Raw genomic sequence first — 22,861 nt, 5'->3', positions numbered from 1 at the left:
CCCTCACCATGACCCGACAGATCAACAGCATCTCCTCCACCTGCTTCAACACCCTCTGCATCCTTCGCTTGACCTTCAAATGGATCCCCCCGAACCAAGAAAGCTGTCACCCACGCACTCATAACCAGCAGACTGGACTACAGAAATGCCATCTACGCGGGGATCAACAAATCTCTGCTCCACAAGCTCCAGTCCCTACAGAATACCGCAGCTGGACTCATCCTCAGCGTCCCTCGACACGAACACAACACCTGCAAGACCTCCACTGGCTCCCCATTGAGAAAAGAGTAACCTTCAAGAATCTCACCCATGCCTACAAATGCCTCCACAACACGGGACCCCAATATCTGAATAAAAGATTCTTCTTTCACACACCAAAGAGAATCCTCTGATCCGCTGACCTCACCCTCGCCGAAACCCCGGGCATCCACAGAGCCAGAACTGGGTGGAAGAACATTCTACATCGCTGCAAAGACCTGGAATGATCTCCTGATCAACATCAGATGTGCCCCACTCTGCACATCTTCAGGAAGACCCTGGCTCTTCAACTGACAGGAGCTGCACCTCATCTCCTCCAGCGCCTTGAGACCCTGATGGGTGAGTAGCGCGCTTCACAACTTCAGGATTGATTGATTGATTAAATTCCATTTTCGTATTCAATGTCATAGTTGTCCTCAACTGCCTCAACAGAGCGTTCTTTATGGGCCAATGGTTACAGTCTTTCGTCCTGAAGGATAAAGCTTAAGTTCCATACCAAGGTCAAATTTGATTATGCGGACGAAATTAGTGAATTTAATTTTACATAAATATTTCACTATTTCTTTTATAGGAGACTGGTTCACATACAAAATGTCATACTGAAAAACATATTCTGTTTGTGACAGTTTCCTATGTGTATTATGTGACATTGTTTATGCTGTGTTGTGCTTGCATGAAATAAGTCACGAGCACTACTAAACCATACTTTACAGGTACATTTTAAAATGTGTTTTCAAATCTTATTATTTAAAATGACTAACGCTGATTGCAGTTTCTTTTTTTTATGGGCCACAACAATCTAGCAAAAGAGGACTCAATTATCTTTGTGATCTATAATTTATATAATTACTTTCTGTTTTGTTTACATGTCACAAGATGCTGGATACTCTAATTACTTTCGATGCGCTTTGGTGTTAGTTGCCACGAGCTGTCTGGCTCTGCATGAGCCTAATTTTATTTACCGGCCCTCTCATTGCAACACAATTAAAATAAGAAATATAAAACCGGTTTCCATATCGTCAGAAAATGTACCAAATTGTGTGTCATGTTTATCTCAGTATGCTCATAACAACATTACATAGCTATGATTCAGCACTGAGATCAATATACTTTTCAATCTTTTTTTTCATTCCTTTATGTAATCCAACAAGTCAATGTGTCTTCATGTTTAATCTATTAAGAATCTTGTGAGTGAGTCACTGAGAACATTTCTAAAGCGCCGTTGTACATCTAATCTGCTCTAGGCACTCGTCACTTGCAACAAACATAACAATGCTGAAAAGATTTTTCTACCAACAAGGGTACGTGTACTGTTGCACTACTGCGCTTCATTTCTATGACCTGATTGCGAGGGGCACGATCTATGTGCTAGCACCGCGCTCTATAAATACTTTGTGGGAGGCACGATTTAGGTGCTCTGACCACGCTATTTTATTTTAACTGTTATCTGTCTTTTTGGTGCATTATGGTTCCGGGGTGTGTGACGATGCTGTGAGAGAGCAAAGGGGCACATTATCGGCTGCCTGCACTCGTGTATTTTTTTAAAAGTGCTTACTTTTAAAAACGTGTGTGTCGATTACTGACAGTCACCTTTCTGTGCTCTAACACTCCCCGTTCCTCCCCGAGCCCAGCTCGTGGTGTGGAGGGAGGTCTTCCTATCCCTAATCACTTCCGGCGGAAGCAGGGGTGTGCGGTCTAGTCATCCGACCGCCGCATTCCTACTTAACCGATGTGTTGGACGACGCGCAACGGACGTGCGCAGCGGGCGCAACGGTGGCGCGCCGGAGTCGTGCCAGAGTCCTGCCCGTCTGCGCCCGTCCGCGTCTGTTCACGGCCCAGGGCCAGTCCCTATGTTTCAATGAACGCTGCCTCCAAGCGAACGTACTCAAAACAAACTCTCTTGTCCCTTAGGGCTCCACATTGCACTAATGATACCTCCTTCTCCCCTCAGCACACGCCCCTGATCTGTCCAGAGTGTTCATTATCTCTTACTGCACTTGCATCAACACTAGACATTTCGGCGTCCAATTTCTTATGTAAATCTACTCCAAAACCACCCTCACAAATCTTTAACTTTATTAGTCTAAACTGCAGGTCCCTCCCTAAGCATAGTAGAGATGTTTTTGACCTTCTCTGTTCCGCCCAACCTGATGCCCTGTTCCTCACTGAGACTTGGCTAACGGACCACTCTGGCCCTGATATTGCAATTGCTCTCCCAGATAATTACACCCTCGTGGCCAGTAACAGAAAGGGCAAGGAGGGAGGGGGAATAGCCATCATCTTTAAAAGAACCCTCTCCTGTAAATGGGATGACATTGCGATCTCTAATTGTGAGGCTGGGTTGTTTAAGCTGTTGCTATGCCCCAAATGTCACCCTTACAGGTGTCCTGATTTACCGTCCCCCCGGCCATGCCTCTTCATGGGCCGCATCTCTATCAGAATGTTTAGCTCCTCTACTACTGATGTCAACCAATTTCCTCATTGTTGGTGACCTAAACATTCATTTTAACGATACAACATGCCCAATCAGTACTAACTTACTGTCTGACCTAGCAGCCATGAATATTACCCTTCACAACTCAGACCCTACCCACAAGGCGGGCAATCTGCTCGACCCTATTCTATCTAATTTGAATGCAGTATCCTGTAAGCTCCCCTTACCTGTCCCGTGGTCTGACCACTTTGTGCTAGAATTTTCCATTTCATTTGAGAACTCCCTTAAGGACCTAGCTATCGCCCCTAGACCCAGAATGACCCGCAACTGGAAGAAATTGGATTCCAACAAATTCAACGGTGCTTTGTCTGATTCTATGCCCCTCACTGAGATCAATAGTATTGATCAAGTGGACGTCATTCAGCGTTGGCTCACATCTGCTGCAGACATTTGTCTCCCACTTCGTAAGCAGACATTTAATATACACCACCCTCCGGCCCCTTGGTTTAGTGATCAGTTAAAAAAAGAAAAAAACAGTTGCAAACATCTTGAGCGGAAATGGCGCTCAGACTACGACCCACAAGCTAAATTTCACTATAAAGCTGCTCTAACTAAATACCATTTCCTCTGTAAAATTGCCAGAACTGAATATGTTAATTCATCCATCCTGAATGCTCAAAATCGTCCTAAAGCCTTGTTCAAGGTAGTGCAGGAAATCTCGGGTGCCACCAGTCAACCCAAGGCCCCTTGTTTAGATAAATCACAATGTGATTCCTTAGCAGACTTTTTTGTCTCCAAAATCGAGAGTATATATGCCGATTTTGGCCCATCTAATGTTCATCCAGTTTCTGAACCTACTACTTCTATTGCCGCAGACTTCTTTCAGCTGGAAGGGGCGGAGATTAAGGTCTGGGACCCACTGACTCCCTCCATATTTCTTGACTTAGTGAAAAGCATTAAATCTGGTTCCCCTCTTGATCCCTTCCCTCCTCAAATTTTCCTTACCCTTGACCCACCCTCTTTAAAACTTATAGTGGATCTATTGAATACATCTCTTAGGGAGGCTAACGTCCCCAACTCCTGGAAACATGCGATGGTTGTACCATTGCTCAAAAAAGCCAATGCTGATCCAAGTATTTCCGCCAACTTCCGACCAATTTCTCTGCTGCCAGTCTATTCCAAGATTCTGGAAAAACATATAAACAAGCAACTTAGTAGCCATATTGAATCTCATAACATCCTACATCCCTCACAATCTGGTTTTCGGTCTGGCTTCTCCACAGAATCCACTTTGCTGGGAGTCTCTGAAACCATTCGCCATCTGGTAGACAGAGGGGAGACCGTGGCACTTATTCTATTAGATTTAAGTGCCGCATTTAATACGGTCTCCCATCCCATCCTGATTAATACTCTAAAAACATCTGGCATCACTCATTCTGCTCTTGAATGGCTCATTAGCTTTTTGTCCGGTCGGACATTTCAAGTCTTTTCGGCCACCTCGATGTCAAAGATTTATACATCTGCATATGGTGTCCCACAAGGCTCCATCCTAAGCCCCCTTCTTTTTAATTTATATGTTCGACCGTTAGCGGACATTGCAGAGCAGGCAGGCCTCTCTATATTTTCATATGCAGATGATACACAGATTGTTTTCTCTCTCCACCAATCATCTTTCCAATACATCATCCCTCTGTCATGGACTAAACAATATAGCCTCTTGGATGTACAATAATAAATTAAAACTGAATGGAGGGAAAACGGAACATCTCCTATTTGGCAACAATCCTGCCTTATGGGGACCCTCCCACTGGCCTGTTCAAATGGGCACTCCTCCCAACCCTTCGAAAACTGCTCGTAATCTGGGAATAATATTCGATGATCAGTTGTCCATGAGACAACATGCCGTGAAAGTCTCCTCCATTTGTACAACCATCCTCAAATGGTTGAGGAAAATCACCTGGATGCTTCCTCTTGAAACCCAGAAAACCGTAGTCCAGGCGTTAATAACATCTCGCCTGGACTATGGCAATGTTCTCTTTCTGGGTGCGGGCAAAGAGGTAATTCGGAAATTACAAACGGTCCAGAACATGGCAGTCCGTCTCCTTTGTAAACTACCTTATAAAGCTTCCACTTCCCTGCACCGTCGTAGTCTCCACTGGCTAAACATTGACAATCGATGTAAATTCAAGGCTCTTTGTCTTGTACACAAAATTAACACTGGCAAAGCCCCCCAGTATTTGAAATCTCTTATTCATCCATACCTTCCTTCACGCACTCTGCGTTCATCTAGCCAACATAAACTCTTAATTCCCAGGACAAAAAGAGCCAGAAAGGGAGGTCGATCTTTTGCTTTTCTGGCCCCATCCCTGTGGAATTCTCTTCCTTTATCCATTCGGATGGAATCCAACTATTTAAAATTCAGAAGGGATGTCAAAACATGGCTTTTTGATCTTTAATTCTGCTACTGTACACTCTCTTCATTGGTTTAGCGCCGGGAAACCTCCGGGTAGCTGTGCGCTCTACAAAATTAAATATAAATAAATAAATAAATAAATAAAACACTAACACAACGATTCAAGTCAGAACTACCCAAGGCGCTGGTTAGGATAACTGTGACACAGAGACACTCCATGAATCAGCATTAGTTTTCAGAAAGCCGAATTCTGCCCGTAAATGTTTGTCGCAATTTCTCTTCCGAACAGTGTTAGTTTTAAAGCAGTGTGACCCCGCACTGAAACGCCCTTTGACATGCTGAGGTGAGATAAGGATTCAGAAAAGGGGGGTGGTGATGAACAGAGTGCCTGAATTAAGCAGACCACTCTTACCCAGTCCAACGATCAGGGCTTGATCCATCACCGTTTTTTAGCTCACTGCACCATCCCAGCTCAGAACTTGGCTATATGCAAATTAGTCTGTTCCTGTCCCAGTTCATGATGGGAACAGGGCAAACCAAACTACCAAGCCAATTCTTATACTGGGAAGGAAACAAGCTTCCGGGGACCGGTTTCTGCCATTTCAGGCATCGTCGGCCCGGCTTGCTTGAATCCTGATGGTGCAATGAGCAAGGGACTCACATCTGAGTATACCCTTCCACGCTTATGGTGGACAAAATGATTCAGAAAAGGGGGGTGGTGATGAACAGAGTGCCTGAATTAAGCAGACCACTCTTACCCAGTCCAAAGATCAGGGCTTGATCCATCACCGTTTTTTAGCTCACTGCACCATCCCAGCTCAGAACTTGGCTATATGCAAATTAGTCTGTTCCTGTCCCAGTACATGATGGGAACAGGGCAAACCAAACTACCAAGCCAATTCTTATACTGGGAAGGAAACAGGCTTCCGGGGACCGGTTTCTGCCATTTCAGGCGTCGTCGGCCCGGCTTGCTTGAATCCTGATGGTGCAATGAGCAAGGGACTCACATCTGAGTATACCCTTCCACGCTTATGGTGGACAAAATGATTCAGAAAAGGGGGGTGGTGATGAACAGAGTGCCTGAATTAAGCAGACCACTCTTACCCAGTCCAAAGATCAGGGCTTGATCCATCACCGTTTTTTAGCTCACTGCACCATCCCAGCTCAGAACTTGGCTATATGCAAATTAGTCTGTTCCTGTCCCAGTGCATGATGGGAACAGGGCAAACCAAACTACCAAGCCAATTCTTATACTGGGAAGGAAACAAGCTTCCGGGGACCGGTTTCTGCCATTTCAGGCGTCGTCGGCCCGGCTTGCTTGAATCCTGATGGTGCAATGAGCAAGGGACTCACATCTGAGTATACCCTTCCACGCTTATGGTGGACAAAATGATTCAGAAAAGGGGGGTGGTGATGAACAGAGTGCCTGAATTAAGCAGACCACTCTTACCCAGTCCAAAGATCAGGGCTTGATCCATCACCATTTTTTAGGTCACTGCACCATCCCAGCTCAGGGCTTGGCTATATGCAAATTAGTCTGTTCCTGTCCCAGTGCATGATGGGAACAGGGCAAACCAAACTACCAAGCCAATTCTTATACTGGGAAGGAAACAAGCTTCCGGGGACCGGTTTCTGCCATTTCAGGCGTCGTCGGCCCGGCTTGCTTGAATCCTGATGGTGCAATGAGCAAGGGACTCACATCTGAGTATACCCTTCCACGCTTATGGTGGACAAAATGATTCAGAAAAGGGGGGTGGTGATGAACAGAGTGCCTGAATTAAGCAGACCACTCTTACCCAGTCCAAAGATCAGGGCTTGATCCATCACCGTTTTTTAGCTCACTGCACCATCCCAGCTCAGAACTTGGCTATATGCAAATTAGTCTGTTCCTGTCCCAGTGCATGATGGGAACAGGGCAAACCAAACTACCAAGCCAATTCTTATACTGGGAAGGAAACAAGCTTCCGGGGACCGGTTTCTGTCATTTCAGGCGTCGTCGGCCTGGCTTGCTTGAATCCTGATGGTGCAATGAGCAAGGGACTCACATCTGAGTATACACTTCCACGCTTATGGTGGACAAAATGATTCAGAAAAGGGGGGTGGTGATGAACAGAGTGCCTGAATTAAGCAGACCACTCTTACCCAGTCCAAAGATCAGGGCTTAATCCATCACCGTTTTTTAGCTCACTGCACCATCCCAGCTCAGAACTTGGCTATATGCAAATTAGTCTGTTCCTGTCCCAGTGCATGATGGGAACAGGACAAACCAAACTACCAAGCCAATTCTTATACTGGGAAGGAAACAAGCTTCCGGGGACCGGTTTCTGCCATTTCAGGCGTCGTCGGCCCGGCTTGCTTGAATCCTGATGGTGCAATGAGCAAGGGACTCACATCTGAGTATACCCTTCCACGCTTATGGTGGACAAAATGATTCAGAAAAGGGGGGTGGTGATGAACAGAGTGCCTGAATTAAGCAGACCACTCTTACCCAGTCCAAAGATCAGGGCTTGATCCATCACCGTTTTTTAGCTCACTGCACCATCCCAGCTCAGAACTTGGCTATATGCAAATTAGTCTGTTCCTGTCCCAGTGCATGATAGGAACAGGGCAAACCAAACTACCAAGCCACATCTTATACTGGGAAGGAAACAAGCTTCCGGGGACCAGTTTCTGCCATTTCAGGCGTCGTCGGCCCGGCTTGCTTGAATCCTGATGGTGCAATGAGCAAGGGACTCACATCTGAGTATACCCTTCCACGCTTATGGTGGACAAAATGATTCAGAAAAGGGGGATGGTGATGAACAGAGTGCCTGAATTAAGCAGACCACTCTTACCCAGTCCAAAGATCAGGGCTTGATCCATCACCGTTTTTTAGCTCACTGCACCATCCCAGCTCAGAACTTGGCTATATGCAAATTAGTCTGTTCCTGTCCCAGTGCATGATGGGAACAGGGAAAACCAAACTACCAAACCAATTCTTATACTGGGAAGGAAACAAGCTTCCGGGGACCGGTTTCTGCCATTTCAGGCGTCGTCGGCCCGGCTTGCTTGAATCCTGATGGTGCAATGAGCAAGGGACTCACATCTGAGTATACCCTTCCACGCTTATGGTGGACAAAATGATTCAGGGACAGGGACAGACTAAGTTGCAGACCACCCCCTTTTCTGAATCGTTTTTGGCCACTATAGGTGTGGCAGGGTATACTCAGACATGAGTCCCTTGCTCACTGCTCCATCAGGATTCAAGCAAGCCGGGCCGACGACGGCTGAAATGCCAGAAACTGGTCCCCGGAAGCTTGTCTCCTTTCTGGTGAAGAATTGGCTTGGTAGTTTGGTCTGCCCTGTTCCCATGATGCACTGGGCCAGGGACAGACTAATTTGCATATAGCCAGGTTCTGAGCTGGGATGGGGCAGTGAGCTAAATAACGGTGATGGATCAAGCCCTGATCTTTGGACTGGGTAAGAGTGGTCTGCTTAATTCAGACACTCTGTTCATCACCACCCCCTTTTCTGAATCGTTTTTGGCCACTATAGGTGTGGCAGGGTATACTCAGACATGAGTCCCTTGCTCACTGCTCCATCAGGATTCAAGCAAGCCGGGCCGACGACGGCTGAAATGCCAGAAACCGGTCCCCGGAAGCTTGTCTCCTTTCTGGTGAAGAATTGGCTTGGTAGTTTGGTCTGCCCTGTTCCCATGATGCACTGGGCCAGGGACAGACTAATTTGCATATAGCCAGGTTCTGAGCTGGGATGGGGCAGTGAGCTAAATAACGGTGATGGATCAAGCCCTGATCTTTGGACCGGGTAAGAGTGGTCTGCTTAATTCAGACACTCTGTTCATCACCACCCCCTTTTCTGAATCGTTTTTGGCCACTATAGGTGTGGCAGGGTATACTCAGACATGAGTCCCTTGCTCACTGCTCCATCAGGATTCAAGCAAGCCGGGCCGACGACGGCTGAAATGCCAGAAACCGGTCCCCGGAAGCTTGTCTCCTTTCTGGTGAAGAATTGGCTTGGTAGTTTGGTCTGCCCTGTTCCCATGATGCACTGGGCCAGGGACAGACTAATTTGCATATAGCCAGGTTCTGAGCTGGGATGGGGCAGTGAGCTAAATACCGGTGATGGATCAAGCCCTGATCTTTGGACTGGGTAAGAGTGGTCTGCTTAATTCAGACACTCTGTTCATCACCACCCCCTTTTCTGAATCGTTTTTGGCCACTATAGGTGTGGCAGGGTATACTCAGACATGAGTCCCTTGCTCACTGCTCCATCAGGATTCAAGCAAGCCGGGCCGACGACGGCTGAAATGCCAGAAACCGGTCCCCGGAAGCTTGTCTCCTTTCTGGTGAAGAATTGGCTTGGTAGTTTGGTCTGCCCTGTTCCCATGATGCACTGGGCCAGGGACAGACTAATTTGCATATAGCCAGGTTCTGAGCTGGGATGGGGCAGTGAGCTAAATAACGGTGATGGATCAAGCCCTGATCTTTGGACTGGGTAAGAGTGGTCTGCTTAATTCAGACACTCTGTTCATCACCACCCCCTTTTCTGAATCGTTTTTGGCCACTGTAGGTGTGGCAGGGTATACTCAGACATGAGTCCCTTGCTCACTGCTCCATCAGGATTCAAGCAAGCCGGGCCGACGACGGCTGAAATGCCAGAAACCGGTCCCCGGAAGCTTGTCTCCTTTCTGGTGAAGAATTGGCTTGGTAGTTTGGTCTGCCCTGTTCCCATGATGCACTGGGCCAGGGACAGACTAATTTGCATATAGCCAGGTTCTGAGCTGGGATGGGGCAGTGAGCTAAATAACGGTGATGGATCAAGCCCTGATCTTTGGACTGGGTAAGAGTGGTCTGCTTAATTCAGACACTCTGTTCATCACCACCCCCTTTTCTGAATCGTTTTTGGCCACTATAGGTGTGGCAGGGTATACTCAGACATGAGTCCCTTGCTCACTGCTCCATCAGGATTCAAGCAAGCCGGGCCGACGACGGCTGAAATGCCAGAACCCGGTCCCCAGAAGCTTGTCTCCTTTCTGGTGAAGAATTGGCTTGGTAGTTTGGTCTGCCCTGTTCCCATGATGCACTGGGCCAGGGACAGACTAATTTGCATATAGCCAGGTTCTGAGCTGGGATGGGGCAGTGAGCTAAATAACGGTGATGGATCAAGCCCTGATCTTTGGACTGGGTAAGAGTGGTCTGCTTAATTCAGACACTCTGTTCATCACCACCCCCTTTTCTGAATCGTTTTTGGCCACTATAGGTGTGGCAGGGTATACTCAGACATGAGTCCCTTGCTCACTGCTCCATCAGGATTCAAGCGAGCCGGGCTGACGACGGCTGAAATGCCAGAAACCGGTCCCCGGAAGCTTGTCTTCTTTCTGGTGAAGAATTGGCTTGGTAGTTTGGTCTGCCCTGTTCCCATGATGCACTGGGCCAGGGACAGACTAATTTGCATATAGCCAGGTTCTGAGCTGGGATGGGGCAGTGTGCTAAATAACGGTGATGGATCAAGCCCTGATCTTTGGACTGGGTAAGAGTGGTCTGCTTAATTCAGACACTCTGTTCATCACCACCCCCTTTTCTGAATCGTTTTTGGCCAATATAGGTGTGGCAGGGTATACTCAGACATGAGTCCCTTGCTCACTGCTCCATCAGGATTCAAGCAAGCCGGGCCGACGACGGCTGAAATGCCAGAAACCGGTCCCCGGAAGCTTGTCTCCTTTCTGGTGAAGAATTGGCTTGGTAGTTTGGTCTGCCCTGTTCCCATGATGCACTGGGCCAGGGACAGACTAATTTGCATATAGCCAGGTTCTGAGCTGGGATGGGGCAGTGAGCTAAATAACGGTGATGGATCAAGCCCTGATCTTTGGACTGGGTAAGAGTGGTCTGCTTAATTCAGACACTCTGTTCATCACCACCCCCTTTTCTGAATCGTTTTTGGCCACTATAGGTGTGGCAGGGTATACTCAGACATGAGTCCCTTGCTCACTGCTCCATCAGGATTCAAGCAAGCCGGGCCGACGACGGCTGAAATGCCAGAAACCGGTCCCCGGAAGCTTGTCTCCTTTCTGGTGAAGAATTGGCTTGGTAGTTTGGTCTGCCCTGTTCCCATGATGCACTGGGCCAGGGACAGACTAATTTGCATATAGCCAGGTTCTGAGCTGGGATGGGGCAGTGAGCTAAATAACGGTGATGGATCAAGCCCTGATCTTTGGACTGGGTAAGAGTGGTCTGCTTAATTCAGACACTCTGTTCATCACCACCCCCTTTTCTGAATCGTTTTTGGCCACTATAGGTGTGGCAGGGTATACTCAGACATGAGTCCCTTGCTCACTGCTCCATCAGGATTCAAACAAGCCGGGCCGACGACGGCTGAAATGCCAGAAACCGGTCCCCGGAAGCTTGTCTCCTTTCTGGTGAAGAATTGGCTTGGTAGTTTGGTCTGCCCTGTTCCCATGATGCACTGGGCCAGGGACAGACTAATTTGCATATAGCAAGGTTCTGAGCTGGGATGGGGCAGTGAGCTAAATAACGGTGATGGATCAAGCCCTGATCTTTGGACTGGGTAAGAGTGGTCTGCTTAATTCAGACACTCTGTTCATCACCACCCCCTTTTCTGAATTGAGGTGAGATAAGGGGCTAATATCCACGGCATGATAACTCTGGTAGTGAGTGTACTTAATGGAGAAATACTTTGATTTGTCTACTCACGGTTTGTCTCATAAAGAAGTATACAGGGTAATGTTCCCGCTGAAAAGCAGACCATGTAACATGCGGATCGCAAATTTGTGTTACCGCTCGAGTCACAAGGATACTTTTGAAAAGTGGTGTTAAGGAGTTGCACTCCATGTACTATAGAACATTGAGCTATGAATTACCACCAAAGTGCTGCCTGCAGATTGCAAGGCATAGGTTTAGAAACTCGGGGTCTCAATTATTAGTTTGTGCCATAGGGCAGCACCACGTCTCCCTACTGCGCTGTCCTACAGCAAAAGAAAATGGCAGGAATGCCACGTATCTAGGAGATACAGCGCATTCCTGTCCTTTTCCCCTGCACCGGCGCACAATGGGCTGCTGTGCGCCAACGCAGGCACCTTTGCACCATGGTGCAAGTGTGTCTGCGTTGACGGGATGATTGTTTTTTTGCAGGAAGGGAAACCTACCTGCACAAAAACAATCATTAGAGGCAGTTTCCCCTTTCTATGTGTGCTGCAGAATTTGGAATGCAATCGGTCTCACCTTTAGGACCTCATATCTATTTAACTCTGCAGCACAGCCTGGGTGCTGAAACATCTACTGTTCTTTAACATGGAGGGAAAGTAAGCACCAAACTGCTTGACGCGCCTGGTATGGGAAGACATGAAAAGATGAAAAGAAATATTGCCTTTCAGCAGGAAATAGTATATTTCAACGCTTTGTTTCTAATATAAAGTCAGGGCTTTCAGTGGTCACATCACTGAAAATACAAGTTTTGAAAAAAATCTTATTGTCTACTGGTGCTCACCGAAGACAATTTCCATGGACTGGAATCTAGAGAATGCTAAAGTAATCCTGGTATTGTACTGACCTCTGCTGGACGTTTTCTATCAAGAAAATTAAATGGAGGCAGTTGCCAGAAAAAAAAAAAAAGGAAGTCCCTCAGCAGAAATCAATTCTGGTGTTGTACTGACCTCTGCTGGTCGTTTTTTATCAAGACTGTTAAATAGAGGCAGTTGAACAGGAAAACAGTTCCTAAGTGGAAGCAGACAAGTCCTAAGGCTGATCTCCAGAGCCCACAAAGTACATACACATATAAGTATATAATACAATTGGACTTGGCCCTTTTTCTAGGGTCATCCCTGAACTTTTTGCCTTCCTCCTAGCCGTTTTTCGAACATGGCGTTGGTGGTTCTAGGACTCTAGGCACTTTACCACTGCTGTCCAGTGTAAAGACGAGCCCCCACCTGATAATAGGGAAGAGGAGCCCTATAAACAGAGTGCTCCAAAAAAAAACAGAACCAGATGAGGCTGGTTCCCATAAAGCCCTGTGCCAAGGGCAGACAAAAGCAAAGGGTGTATAAATATTGAGGCTGTGACCCCATGAAAATGTTGTGCTTTTTCTGTTTCCTGGCGACTTGCTGCTGCTGGGCCCCAGGAGGAACTGCCACGAGGGACTGCCTCCCTGCTGGAGGGCCCTGTGAGCTGACCTGCCTGGGCCCAGCCTTTGGCCTGAGGCCTTTTGGGGGTTCAGTGCCTCGTGAGTGCTACAACTTTATTCCACGAGAGAGGAGCGTTTTGTTTTGATCTGCAGGGCTGTGCTGCATGATGATTTCGGGAATCCTGGCATAGGGATTCCCTCGATTTGCTGGAGACAGCGGGAGCCCACCCGAAATTTTGTGTTTATCAGTGGGAGCCCACCCTGCATTTTTTCCAGAAGAGCGGGAGCCCACCCCGCATGCGTGTTTATTTAGTGGGGGAGCCCACCCCGCATTAGCGCTCATATGGTGGCGGGAGCCCACCCTACACTTCTGGAACGAGAAGAGGAGCCACCAAGACTGACAGGAACAGAAGCCAGGCACCCGACCCTGATTGTGGGTGGGGCCTGCTGCAGTGACGGAGCCTTGCAGGCTCCATTTCCGCCTTCCCCAGTGCCCCAGGAAGGGAGTGGAGAAACCACCTGACGACTCAGCATGCACTGCAGCCCGGGAAGAAACAGGGGGAGGTAGAGAGCAGCAAAGGAGAGCCCTGGTAAGTGGGGGCTCAACTGGGGCTGTATTCTTGTTTTCCCCTGCAACGGAGACCGTGGCCACAGGAGACAGGGGGCCTAGTGCATAAGAAGGAGCCCGATGAACGGGATTCCTCAGGTGCTGGTGGTGCCCGCACTGATTTCATTTTGGGGCTGAGTTTAGGCTTAGCATAGGAGCCCCGGTTTTCGGGGATCCCTAAGCACAGTGAGTGCAAGTGCTAATATCGATTGGGGGCATTCTGTCATTTTAGAAGTCCCGAAGTGGGGCTTGGCAATGTCGTTTTAGAAGTCCTGGAGTGGGGCTTGGGGCCATTTCGTTTTGGAAGTCCCAGAGTGGGGTTTGGGTGGAAGAGCTACTGCCAGGGTTCATTTAGGTACACAGCTGCACTGCATCAGAGCGGGCAGCTGGAACACGGGGGTATTTGAGTTTTGATAAGGAAGGGGTGAGAAGCACCCCACACCCAGTGCATTGCACACTTTATGTGGGCTGCATAGGCAGCAAAAGGGCCAGTGGAAGGCCCCAGTACAAGCCCTGACATTTTGGACAAAGGGCATTTGAGCCCACTGAAGGTCAGTTCACCTGGGTTCATCTTTAAAGTCCAGATAGGGCCCTAAGGTGATGTATGCACCTATTTTGTATTATTGTGGCGCACTGCCAAATGAATGTATAATGTGTTTATGCTGATGGTTGCCAAATGTGATTTATGTCCAGGGTGTTTATGCTAATGTGTTTTCTGCCTAATGTGATTTATGCACCATGTGTTGATGCAGACATATTGCGTTTATGTTGCAGGTGATAATGCCAAGTACAGTATTTTACCCGTAGTCACTGGTTGTGTTTCATATGTGCTACTAATGCTTTCTATAGGTTCTGACAGTGGCCATATTGGGTCTGTCATGTGTACATAATCTCCTGCAAACATTGCCCAGTGCCAGTTGGCATAGTGTATATTGTGTGATTAGCATTCTAATGTATTTTGGTTAATACAAATGCTATTTTTATATAACCTTGTGTGGAGTTTCTTTTGTGGTGTGCCTAGTGTGTTGCTGCTGTGTGTGTTTGTTGCACAAACGCTTTACACATTGCCTCTGGGATAAGCCTGACTGCTCGTGCCATGCTACCAAGGAGGTGAGCAGGGGTTATCTTCAGCGTGTAACGCCCTTGCCCTGACTAGAGTGGTGGTTTCTGCCTGGCTCTGGTGCAAGCCTTAGCAAATCAGAAAATCCATTTTTGACATAAAGTATATACTAAATTATATACAAGAGGTCTCGAATGCTAGACCTAAAAAGGGAAAATGAGGAGAAATAAAGATATTTCTCCTCCTTGCGCCACATAAATCTGGGCCAGTGTAAAAAACCCATGGATGTGGCTGGGAACGCCCCCTGCAACACTCATTGCCCGCCCCTTTAATGCAGAAAACTGCATTTAAGTGAACAATATTTATCAGGCCGAATTAAGCCAAAAAGTGACTTAGTGCTGCCAGATAAATGTCATGCAGGCACCTGCGTTGCGGAACGTCACAAAAAGTGACATTCCAGCAGTGCAAGGGGAATCATAAATGAGACCCTTATTGTTTTTTCCTTAATTTTTCATGATTCAAAGGTTGCTAAAAAGGATTCCTATGGAAAGTAATACAATTTTATTAGCATTTTGTTAGTATGACGTTCCTAATAATTATGTCAAATTTCACACTCTGAGTTTATGGGTGGATACACTAATATGATGCCCCTGGTTTGCATCACAAAAGTGACACAAATCTGGTGGCAACAACTGTTTTGTGATTTACTTTTCAACCTGAATTGCATTGAAAATAACCCAAAGTAGCACTACGTGATTTTTTGCATCAAAAAGTTGTACTGTAAGTGGTATATGGACATTCCCAAGCACCCACCTGTGCATATTGCCTATAATCCCAAACTACTAATGTTATAGTATTGAAAAAGTTGATATCAATATGATTAACAATACATTCATATATAAAAACATACATTGCATCTTCATTGACAAATTCACCCATTGTGAACTCCACATCAACCCTGAATCAGAAATACGTAGTTGGGCACTGATTGACATATCACAGGTAGAGTAGCACATAGCCCCTAGACAAATGTGTGAACAGGAAATAGTTTCATCTGTACCTGCCATCTGCCCTATTAGCAGCCATTTAAGTGAGGCAGCGTTTTTATTGGGAACAGTGGGGGACGCTGGATGGTAGGAATTTTGTGGATCCCTGCAGATTCTGGAAGTTTTCCTCATAGAAATGAAAGGGAAATGTGTGGATTTTGGCACATTTTTTAAGTTCATTTCAAATTGTGAGCAAGAAAACATTGTGGGATCCAGACAAGGCACACCACCCTGTACTTCCAAGAGCTCTAGTTTCCAGAAATGTCTGGATTTGGTAGGTTTTCCTGGATGCAAGTTGAGGTAAGGCCCAAATTCCGAAGTCACAACATTACAAAAAAAGTGTTGGTTTTGAGTTGAATGACCGTATGTGTCCATAATGAGTTTTAGGTCCTTTTCTGTCAAGTTGCTATCCCACCTACACAAGTCAGGTTCCATTTCACTTGGAAGACATGTCAGAACGCTGACTGGTAGGAAATGTGTGGATTTGCACAGATTCAGAAAATGTTCCCTTACAGAAATGTGAGGAACATGTGTTTTTAGCCACAGTTTGAGGTTTGCAAAAGCTTCTGCATTAAACAACTTGGAAGATTCACGCAAGACACACCAACTTGGACTCCCCTGGGTGACAAGTTTTAAAAAAATTCCAGATTTGGTAGGTTTACCTTGCTAGCCGCAAGGCCCAAAATCTACAACTACCGACATTGAAAAAAAAGGGTTGGTTTTGAGTGGAAGAATTGAATGTGTCCATGCTGCTTTTTGGATAATTTACTAATGTGGGTGCTAGGCTCACCCACATAACAGAATACCGTTTTTGTCGGAGTTGTGTGCAACCACAGATTAGTAGAACATTCATTATTCCCACTTGCATTTTTAAGCATTTGTGGCTTCCAAATGTAAGCCGATGTGCAAGAAAGAAGACATTTTTTTAAATATTATTATGGACAACCACAAATTTATAGGTCTACAAATAACCACTGTTCTTTAACTTAGTATCTACTGTACATTTTAGTAATACATAAGTTTCCTTCATACCCATTTTTCATTCCTTATATTTTACCATATGAATTGCTCTACAGTCAGTACACAATAACAAAGTCACTATAACCTGCTGGCTCTGTGTATAGCTTATTTTTAAAGAACTCACAAACACTATATATCTCCACCACCAGAAGATTCTATTGGACATAATGTTATATTGCTTTAATAGATTGGCTATTGTGGCAACAAAAGTTGCAGATAAAATTGCAAATGGCTGTTTCTTTCTACTAATTTTCATTATTTCTATTTCAACAGTAAACTTCTTTGGTAAATCCTTGTGAGATCTACCCAAATGACCACTTGCTGAATTAACAAAAGGGTCTACTTTTCTAAAGCGTATGGCTTGTAAGGATCACCCAGGGATTTGGCTCCTGTTCCAACCACAACCTACAAGTACGTTGAAAAAACTCAAATTAGGAAAACGGACTGCCTCTTAGAAAAATGCAAAAAAGTTAGTAAAGCATTTGTTCATGGATACAGCTCTGCTCGTTCCTAAAAGCTAAAAGCTAGTAGAATTGTGATCCTATCCCAGCACTTAGCACTATGGGCCCGATGTAGGTAAATCTCATTGACCGACTCTAGAATACCGAATTTTACCGATTCGGTATTCTAGATTCGGTAAATGAGATGTAGGAAATAATTCGGTAATTTATCACGAATCGGTATTATTCTGTAATTACCGAATCGGTATTTACCGATTCGGTAATTGCCATTATTTGCTATGGGCCTTAAGGCCCATAGGAATCAATGTCAATTACCGAATCGGTAAATACCGATTCGGTAAAATGACCGAATTGTCAAGGGGGACAGGGTGTCACTTTGACACCCTGTTGCACCCCTGATTCTGGCTTGCGTGCCATGTGACACACATGCATGCCCTTAGGGCATGTATGTGTGCCACATGGCACAGGTGTACATGCACAGATGTGCATGTACACAGGAATTCGTTATTTACCACCAAATAGTATTTAATGGTAAATAACGAATTCTTAAGGGCCTGTGGCACTGTTTTCAGTGCCACCGACATCTAGATTTACCGATTCGGTAAATTTACAGATTCTGTAAATTTTAGGCCCCCTACATATCAAAAACCAAATACCGGTCGGTAACGGCTGAAATTGGCCGTTACCGACCGGTATTTGGTTACCTACATCGGGCCCCTTGTCCTTTATGATGGATACATCAGGCATCTACTACATTTGGCCTACATTGTCAGCCTACGGTATGCTTGGTAATTTGGTAGACTGGTAGTGCATTATCAACTCAAGCGTCATCGTTAATGATATTCCTTCTGTCGATAACACATGGAACTTCTACACTAAAAAATGTGGATATACACCATCCATGGTATAATGTATGTCAACTTTGACAGATTATTCAGAAAATGAAAAATAATATAAATGACAACATACATACATAAATTAAAAATATTTAAAATATTCAATTTTTGACCCACAATGTTTGTAAAACCTTTTGAATGTTTAGTGATTTGAGAGAAATTTAGCATTGTCAATATCTGTTAATATATTTAGAGAACATACTCAATAAATAAAATTAATTATTTTTATGTAAAATGTGAACATGTTATATATAACACATCTGTATAAGCATATGGTAATGACACATTGTTCTCATATGTTGGAGATATGTCCATCCACCAGTCTAGAGAAGAAAGGAAATGATACGTCAATGGACGAAATATTGTCTTGATCAGGAAACCATGCAATAAGGGTATATCATTAAGAAGTTGAGGTTGAGGTTGAACCATGACACCACTGTCTATTACTGTGCATAGGATTTCAGACTGACAAACCCACCTATTCTAAGGATTATGGCAATGTTTACATTTCTGAGCTACTGTGTCTTTCCATTGCACAGTTAGCCACTTCGATAGAATGTCACAGCCAATTTTTTAACTGTTTGCAGCCAGGCCATGGATGGTATGTTGAGACATTTGATATCACAGCTGAGTTCTATGGTTTGGAAGGCATACCACATGTTGCTGCTGCCATAGATGGAATCCATGTTTCACTTGTTATACCTCATGACTGGGAGCAAGTGCAGTGAAATAGAAAGCATTACTACTCCATCAATGTGCTGGTGGTTTGCGGAACTCTACATCTTCAGAATGTGCACGATTTCCATGACTCAGTACTGCTATGCAAGAGCTCCATACCACACCAAATGGCAGATCGTGCACCAAGGAGGACCTGGGATATTGAAGAGTGTTAGAATTAGTGTTGATGTGGTATCTTAGGAAAGATAGGGCCTTCACTTATATTTGCTATTGTGATTCTATTTCATAGGGCGCTCAGCTTATGCTAGCCACAGCACTGAGTGATCCAACAATAGCAGTGGAAATCTGTTTCAATGAGGCCCATGTAAAAACAAGGGGACCTGTGGAATGTGGATTTGGGGTCCCGAAGGCGCAGTTCCAGTACCTGGACAAGACTGGAAGGGCCCACCTCTACTCTCCTAGGAAGGTCTGAAAGGTTTTGTGTTATGTTGTATGCTTCCTGTGACCATGTGGAGAATTATTACCTATAAATCTGATGATTACCAGGATAATGATAGTGAGGTACACCAGCATGTTGACAGTGATGAGAATGAAGTTAGAGACCTTGTGAATTCATTAAAAACATCTTTGTCTGACTGTAAGTGACTGGAAGGAAAATGTATATTTAAAATATACAGTATGGACATGTCCTTTTTTTAAATGTATGCTACTAATACACTGAATACATTTCAGGCTCCTTTTGAGCATTATATTAAAAATGTCTTTCTTTGAGGAAACCTCTTCTGGAAGTACAATATTATGTAGTCTAAATGTGACATATGATGATAAACATGCTAAGGGAGACTTTAATTCTTATCAATCTTGATGTTTGAGTCCCAGTTAGCTATACAAAACAAATATTGCAAAATTTCCACAAACATAGAAAAATATCTACTTAATACTTCCTAGGGCATGTGTTCCTGTCATCTGCTATATTAACAAGTCATTGGTGAGTAATTTTTAGTCTTGCAAAGACACTGATGATGGAGATCTGCTGTTCAAATTCCTTGACTATTGTTGAGATGTTTCTGAAAAGAATAATGATAAGCTTCCTCTCAGCCAAGGAGTCATGCCAGTGTAACTTAGTTTGGTCTGTGGTACAGGACGCATGATAGGTGTGTCTCCAAGTCTAGCACTTCTTATTGATGAGATCCTCTGTAACTTGTCTGTAGAAATGGAGAGCCTGATTTACAAAGGTAAACTTGCACTTTTGTGTAAGTTTACAATGTTTGGCAATTCACAAAGTTTAGAAGTAGTATCTTTATGACTGTGGAGTCTCCGTATTCATGGCAGAGACTACGCACATAAAAAAAATGGCCAGTCATCAAAATTACTTTATTCGGTATACAACAATACCATAAAAGTACAATAAAGGTAAAAGACAACAAAGATTAGGGCCTGATTCAGAATACATATACAAACAGTTCAGAAATATTAACAAATATCTATAAAATGAATCTTGAGACTTATATAAATTAACCTCAATTGCAATGGAACATCAGGAATTTAAGAGCAGTTGCATTTAAAATGTGTCGAATTGGGGCACTAGTGAATAATTCAGGCATGCTGGGGGGAACACCCACCTCCCACGTAACTCATTATTTAAAACAGCATAAGTACTAATGCGAGGGAGTTAACATCAAGTACAATCACCCATCACCTTTTGTGTTTTCAAGTCTCGCAGCCATCCTTAAAATGTTAACAGTAGAAACAAGTGTTAAAACCTCTGCAGACAATCTTAGAAACAATTGGGCCAACTTTGCCTGTTTGAACCTAGCATTCTTTAGGATGCGTTTTAAAAATAACTTCCTGGGGTGAGCATAGTAGTGGGCACAAAAGAACAAAATGAAGCGTGTTCTGCGGAGACTGTTGGTCGCAGCCGCACGGACCCCTCAACTCTTTCGGTGTTATGTGCCCCACAGGATCCCCCAGAATATGATGAAGTAGGTTCAACCTGAACCGAGTCCTTAAAAATCTGTCCTGTGGATTATAAAAATAGGACAGATAAGGTTCCATGGCCATACAGGATTTGTTAAAAAGGTAGGCTCTCACCGATGGTTTAGTCAGCCCCCATGTCTTCCCTGGTGGAGGCCATTTTCTTTTAAAATTCCGACTTGATGAGGGCCTTATCCCAGGGTAACAGTTTTGTTGGATGGTTGAAATAATCAGCGTAGCCCAGGCCTGACAAAGTCTCCCTCACATATTTAAGCCAGGGGATAATCCGCCCACGCTCCCGGGCAATACAATCCATTATTAACTGCTTACTTAATACAGCTTCGGGATTTGTCCATATTTTAATCCAACAGGTGAGGGGTTTCAATTGGATCCTATCTCTGATGTAAGTGAGACCCAGTTCCTCATGGATGGTATGGGAAGGTGTGCTCTGGGGGACTCTGAGTAACCGCCGCAGTTATTTATTTTCTTCAATTTGGATCTTTTGTGGATCAGTGAAGCCCCAAACCTCACTCCCATGTAGTGTTTTGGTATTACATATGGAGCTATACAATTTTAGTAAATGTTCCGATGACCAGCGACCCAGCCTATGTGCAAAGTTCATAATTGCCCTAGGCAGAACTGGTTAATGTTCTGCATTTATCATCTGCCAGGGTTTTAAAACATAAGCAGCTATCAAATAAAATTCCCAAGTAAGACAATGCCTGCATTTTTTCCAAGCAATGAGTACCAATCCTATAATTGAAATTCTTGCTTGGTCTTTTTCCCATTTCCATTATGAATGGTTTGGAAATGTTGGCAGACAAGTCCAAACTGTCCATAAAATTGGCAAAGCCGTCTATGAGGTGCTGTAGACCCCGCACAGTGCATGCCAGAAGCACCGCGTCGTCCGCATAAAGCAAGAAAGGGATCCCTCTTCTTCCCATCCTTGGACAGTCCACCCCTAAAGCTCCAAGCGCCCGGTCTAAACCATTAATGTATAAAGTAAATAAAAAGGGCGCCAGGATACAGTCCTGTCTCACACCCCTGGAACATGGGAAGGGATCAGTGGTATTTCCCTCCTCATTGTACCTAACCTGGGCTGAGGTGTGCTGGTGCAAGGTTCTTAAAATATTAACCAGACCTATATCGACATCCAGGGCCCCCATTAACTCCCACAGTTTCTTTCGGTTAACCCGATCAAAGGCTGCCGTAAGGTCCATGAATGCCAAGTACACCATCTCATCACTAGCGACGGTTTACTTGGTTACCAGGAGATATAAGTTAAGGCATTGGTCTGAGGTTGAGCGGCCAGGCCTAAACGCACACTCGGTATCAGAGATTATATCATGTTCATCCGCCCAATCCATTGGCCGATTAAGAATGGCCCTCCCTAGAACTTTCACTGTTATATCGATAAGAGAGATAGGCCTGTAATATTGTGGGTTATCCCTGTAACCCCTTTTGAAGATCGGCACTAATGTCGCAGTGGACCAGGATGCTGGCATTCCTGACTCCACTGCTGCGTTTATAACTCTAGTTAGTATGGGCTCATTAGAAGATCTGGGGGATCCCATCAGGGCCCGGGGCCTTATTTCTTGTCAGACCCTCAATGCCCGCTTTTATCTCTCCCAATGAAAAAGATGTCTGGGATAAGCTCGAATTTCCTTCCTCTGCTGTTGTTGCTAGGTCGCTAATGCTCACGTGATTGTAGAGGCCTTGAAAATGCTCCAGCCAGGACTCTGGCAAGACGTGACATGCAAGCTTGGGTTTATTTGTATCCTGAAGGTAGGGATCATTTATAACTTTCCAGAAGGCAGTCGAGTCCTTTGAATCGGCTGCTTCTCTTAAATTCTCCCATGACTGTTGCAGTTATGATAT

Source organism: Lissotriton helveticus, chromosome 9 (genome assembly GCF_964261635.1).
Source record: "Lissotriton helveticus chromosome 9, aLisHel1.1, whole genome shotgun sequence".
Taxonomy (NCBI): domain Eukaryota; kingdom Metazoa; phylum Chordata; class Amphibia; order Caudata; family Salamandridae; genus Lissotriton; species Lissotriton helveticus.
The sequence above is the reverse complement of the archived record's forward strand: the minus strand, read 5'-3'. Positions refer to the sequence as shown.